This window comes from Ammodytes marinus (assembly GCF_949987685.1).
Source record: "Ammodytes marinus genome assembly, chromosome: 19".
In the NCBI taxonomy this organism is placed as follows: Eukaryota; Metazoa; Chordata; class Actinopteri; order Uranoscopiformes; family Ammodytidae; genus Ammodytes; species Ammodytes marinus.
Genome location: NC_137223.1, coordinates 486,501 through 492,500, shown reverse-complemented (window position 1 = coordinate 492,500; position 6,000 = coordinate 486,501). Strand labels below are relative to the sequence as shown.

The window sequence follows — 6,000 nt, the reverse complement described above, 5'->3', positions numbered from 1 at the left end:
AAGGTACACGGGTACATGTTCAGGTTTGGATATGAAGGAATCACCATGGCAACAGAGGCAGGATGGGCAGAGGCAGGCTCCCAAAATCATCCCCACACACACACACACACACACAGTCCCACCCACCCACACACACACACATAACGCGTGCTTAACTACTTGAACACGCTCCTGTAACCACACATTACTGCCTGTGTACTGCTAATGACTCTGCATTGTGTCACATGTGGCTTTTCCACGTACAGATGCTGTGGTGTGTGTGCATGCATAGCACTGCATGTGTCACTGTGCAGGCTTGCTTAGCTATGAGCAGGCAATTTTTTTCTCACAGAGCATCGTAATTGCAGATAGGGTTATGGAAAGCGCAATCTTGTCTTTGAGCTTTTGATTCAAGGTCTTCCATGAAAAAAAAACCTGCACACACACACACACACACACACACACACACACACACACACACACACACACACACACACACAGTAAATGCCTCAGTAATTGGCTCCTTCAGTTCAAACTGTCATCTGCTCTAAACCTTTACTGCACCAAATCCTTTTTTGTATATTAAATGTTCATCCTAGCCAGGGATGCCTTCAGTACACTAAGGGTCGGGAATATGGATCATTGCTGTATGTATACGTGTTGGAAGTATACACACACACACACACACACACACACGCGCCCCATAACTGTCTGTGGGCGTGCAGAGGACTCATGGGGTGTTTAAGCAATAGGAAGAGTAACACCACCTCACTGAATCAGTGCAGGAACGCCCACATGTCCTCTAATCCACATACAAAATAAATAACAATATATGAAGAAAAGGGTATGATTTCTGGTATAATACATGTATGAGTAAAGGCACAGCTATTCGTTCAGCATAAACTGTACCTATTTGAGGGTTTTACTACATAAACAGACACATGCTCACTGAAGCATAGAACATCTGGTCTCACCACAGTCGACCCTCTTTGAGGCAACACAGGCGCAGTCACCATGGCAGTGTCTCCGCGGCAACACGGCTGTTCACGGCCAGCCCACACCGCATGTGGCCTCATGTCACCTTGCTCACCTAATAACTGTGTGTGTGTGTGTGTGTGTGTGTGTGTGTGTGTGTGTGTGTGTGTGTGTGTGTGTGTGTGTGTGTGCTAGTGTGTCTCAGTCAGTAGACATGGTTGTGCAACATTTTTTATATCAATTCCTGAATTCTTGGAGATTCACATTCACGTTAAGCTGAGGGTTACATCAACCCTCAGGTCTGTGGTAAATATGAGGCTAAAGCTAGCTACCTGAGCTGGACATACAGACTGCAAACAGGGGGGGGAAGAGCTAGCCTGGCTCTGTGGTAAATCACCCATCATTTAAGATTTTCTTTTTTAAATAAATCATTACGTACACTTGTGTCTATACAAAAAAACAAATAATAGGTGGTGCTGATGGGCTGATTCTTCCAATTTGGACAGGGCCACCCCAAGCTGTTTACCCCTGCTTCCTGTTTCAATGCTAAGCTAAGTTAAGCCAACTAACCTCCTAGCGTCGTTTCTAATATATTCAATTGAACTGTAGGCTACTGAACAACATGCTTTAAATCAGCAGGGTTAAATATGTGCATGTTATGTGTTAGAAGGCTGTGTCCTATATGAAAGGTCAGTTTACCCAGGGCCTATACACCTGGGTCCTGGGGTCCTGGCACCCCCATACATGGCCTTAAGGATGCTGGAGGCTGTGTTCCTTCACGAGTCACACTTTGGTACCAGCTAAGGACCTCACACACATACAAACACAGCACGTAGGAGCACACGTAGAAGCATGAAACATTCAAACAAGTAGATACAATAGCTTCAGGGTCCTGAGTGGGAGGGAGGGAGAAAATGAAAGAGGACGGAACAGAAGAGTCCTCCGGCTAACACGTTCACGTGAACTATGTGTCATATTAAGCTGTTAACATTTGTCCCACTTCTCCTCGGCTCTCTGTACACAGTGACTACAGCTGAATTAAATCAAAACACAAACACACACACACACACACACACACGCACACAAACAAACACACACACACACACACACACACACACACACACACACACACACACACACACACACAAACACACACACAAACATGCTGCCAGGTACAAATATGTGGGCATGTATGTGCGTAGAGCACATACATGCCCACAAACTATGCACGTTGTGTGCATACATATGTGGCCTTATTGCGATGTCCCTTACGCCTGTAGCCTTGACTGAACTATAGTCTGATGGTTATGAACTGGAGGATATGTATTTGTCTAACAGTCTTTCCAGTACAGTAGCTTGGGAACAGAGGTGTTAGTCATACAGACATGCAGAGCACTGAGCCAGGGCCAGGCCGGGGGCCATTGGCACGGCTACGGCAGCTTGTCTGTAAATAGAAGGGCCCCAGGGGGAATGACCCCACCACACACCATAGCCTCACCTCATTACAGTAGTCGCAGTACAACAGAGGTGTAGTGGACAGGGATTGAAATACAATATTTAATAACGCTTTCGAGAGCACTATATGTAGGTTATGTGATGGCCACCAACCTAGTCTCCCACCTCATCAGTCAATGTATTTACATTACATTAGTTGCACTTAAGGGACCAGATTTCAGGGGCCAGACCTAGAGAACCTGGGTCCAGTGCTCTACAGGATATACTGTCTGTAATACTGTCAAAGCCCCAGTGTCCTGTGCAGCTCTCTATCTTCTCTGCTAGTGCCTACAACCCCCTTCGCTTTTGCTTTATTTCTCACTTTTAGACACATCCATTCCACACACATATTACACTGTTCTAAGACCTGGTTTAAAATTCAGGTCCACCAGTCCATTTTGTTTAGTCTATACAAATCGCCTTCAACATTGTGAAAAATGCCCCCAACACAGCCCAAGGTGGCATCTTTAAACTATGTCCTACCAACATTTCAAAACTTTCAGACAGGCAATTTATGATGGTAAAACACAGAGAAGGGCAGAAAATCTCTCTCTTTTTTTTGAGTAACTGCAACCAGCAATGGTGTGGCATTTTTGCTTGATAAATGTTTTAAACATTTAATCAATTTGAAATTGTTTTGTGTCGATGCTTCTCTTGTCCCTTGACTAATCGTTTAGAGCTCCAATTTCACTAGATCAAGTGATATTTGCGTGTGATGACAGCATCAGAGGGGAACAATGGTGGCGGTACGTTATGGATGCTTTGTTATCTGGACTCCACCTCTATCTAGCTCACAGCTGGCAGGGAGAGAGAGAGAGAGACACAAGGAGAGAATCACCTCACACCTCTCTGATCTGCTTCAAAGCAAAACTACAGACACATGCTCTCAAACAGATATGCAAACCCAGAGAAGCTGGAACAAATTTCGATAATCAATTCCAGGCACCGCTTCCATCTTCAAGACAAAGTCCCCACAGAATGATTGTATGCAGGATCAAGGCCCCAATCAAACGATATTGGAAACCTTGTCTTTCTTTTGTTTCTACTGCATTTTAAATTACATTTGTTTTCTTTACAAAGATAGCATGAGTAAGAGAAAGTGGATAAATAATTGTGCCGGTCAACATGGCTCCGTCATAGGAATAATCTACTCTTAGATAGGTAGACTTCATAAAACCAACACATTTACCCTACAGAGGTGTTTTCACATCACCCTTTAATGGTTGGGTGGATCGACTCCAGCTCCTTCCATCCACATTACAGAGATGCTGTACCTCAAATTGTTACAGATGGTTATGACCAGCTCCTTGCACAGTTACTTGCTCCAGAGTGTGTTTATGTGTGTGTACGTGTGTGTGCTTGTGTGCGTATGTGTGTGTGTGTGTGTGTGTTTGTGTGTGTGCGTGCGTGCGTGTGTGTAAAAAAAGCAGTCCATATCTAAAGAATAGTTTGATGCACTTTCTATACATGCAGCGGATATTCCTATGAACTTCAGTTTGAACGTTTTTGTCTTCAATCAAGAATCTATTTTCTAAAGATTCCGGGGGATGAATGACCTTTTCACACAAAGCCCTTTGTCATTGCCACAGTATTAGCAGCTTTGGACTATTGCTGACAGGTTGAGATAATGTGTGTGTGGACTGCCACGGGGGAGAAAGCCACACCATCCAGATGAAAGGTACTGTCAAGTGAAAGGTACTGTCAAGGTGAAGGTTTTAACCTTCACCTTGACAGTGTAGAATTGAGTTGAAAAAATAAAGTTATAGTGTTTGTCCTTTAGTCAAGAATATCCCCGGTATCTACGTCTCTATCTTATCACCCACATCCACCCATCTATCTCATCATTATCGCTCCAGTCCTTACCTTCCTCTTTTGCCCTTTTTTTGCCTACAATTGGAATCCCCCTCTTTTTTCCCCATCTACTTCTCTTTTCTCACTTATGCGCACAAATCCCTCTCTTCTGGGCCATCATGTGCTCTACCCCCTCAGTTACCTGCATTTAAATCCATGTCTCCACAAGGGTCCTTTCCTCCATCACTCTTCCTCTCTTTCTTTCTCCCTCTCCTTTTCCTGGGGCAAAAGCCCTGCCTCATCCATTCAACTGCTGTCTCTCCTCTCTGTCATACTCTCTCTCCCTCTCTCTTTCGCTCCCTGTCGCTCGATGCACTCTCGCCCTCTTTCTTCCCTGCAGCCCTGTCGGCGAGACGTCTGTGTGTACCATACACTGATCTCTGCAGACACCTGTTCCACCCCCTACCTCCTTCTCTCTCTCCACACACACACACACACACACACACACACACACACACACACACACACACACACACACACACACACACACACACACACACACACACATACAGCCGCACGCACACAAACCCACATACATACACACACACACAGGCGCGCCGCACACACACACACACACACACACACACACACACACACACACACACACACACACACACACACACACACACACACACACACAGGCACACACGCACACCCACATACACAGACAGGCACACTCACACACATGCACAAGAGGGGATGAGGGGAAAGTGTGAAGCAAAACGCTCCAGTGAATAATTTAAGTCCGTTACAGCAGGGAACCAAAATGGAGCCTGTCAAGCAGAGGGATACATTGAATCAGCAAAGAGACAGGTCGCTCACTACCTGGAGTCCCACACCGCGCCTGGAAAACATGATGGACTGACTGATGATGATGATCCGTTTTTCTCATCTCATTACATTTAAGCTAGCTGCTACAGTAACCTTTTGATTACACAGCAGCATCCCTCTCACCTCGCTAAAGTGCCGCAGGGTGAGTCAATAGACCCTGGGATCAGTTTTTTTGCAGCGGTGGCGATATGAGTTTGATTCGTACTGAGTTCAAATATCGACCCACGGATCAGTGATTTTCCTTTGATGTGGCAGAAGAAAAAGAAAAATCAACGATGCAGCGTGCCAAATTGAGAACAGCATTAGAAGACAGAAGGGAGCCATTTCAAGAGCAAAACATATTACAAGCAATAGTTAGCCTTTAACAAAAACATGGTGGCATGATCAGTCATCTGGAGATTAATGTCGCCAAAACAAAAGAACTCATTGTTTGTACTAAACAAGATGTAAAAACAGAACCGGTTTTACTTGATGGTCTTCTATGATTAGTTCATAAATCCATTGTAGAGAGTGTTTATCATCACCTTCCAGCTTGGTTTGGTCACTTAGATTGTGAGTCAAAGAACAAACTTTCGAGGGTAGGGTCAGTAGCAAACTAAATAGTTTGGAAACCACAGAAACTGACTCAGAAAGCCCTGACTCAACCTTTTGAAGAAATAGAAAAGGACAAAAGGGAAGAGCATTCTTTCATATGGCTCCCATCCTCTCTTGAGTCAGTGTAAAGCTCTGCGCTATAGAGCCTTTAGGCCTACTAAAAATACATTTAAAAAAGAATGTATCCAAAGTGCAATCAGTATCATTAATTATATATAAAACCCATAAGATGCAAACCTTAAACTCTGACTATTTTTAACGTCTATATTACATGTT

General features: G+C 44.4%; 1 protein-coding gene across 1 annotated transcript in view; it reads right to left on the bottom strand.

Annotated features, from left to right (window-relative positions):
- stxbp5a (syntaxin binding protein 5a (tomosyn)) overlaps positions 1-6,000 on the bottom strand; it is a gene marked incomplete at both ends in the record, with an annotated part of 120,052 nt that overhangs the window by 46,433 nt on the left and 67,619 nt on the right. The window lies entirely within an intron of this gene.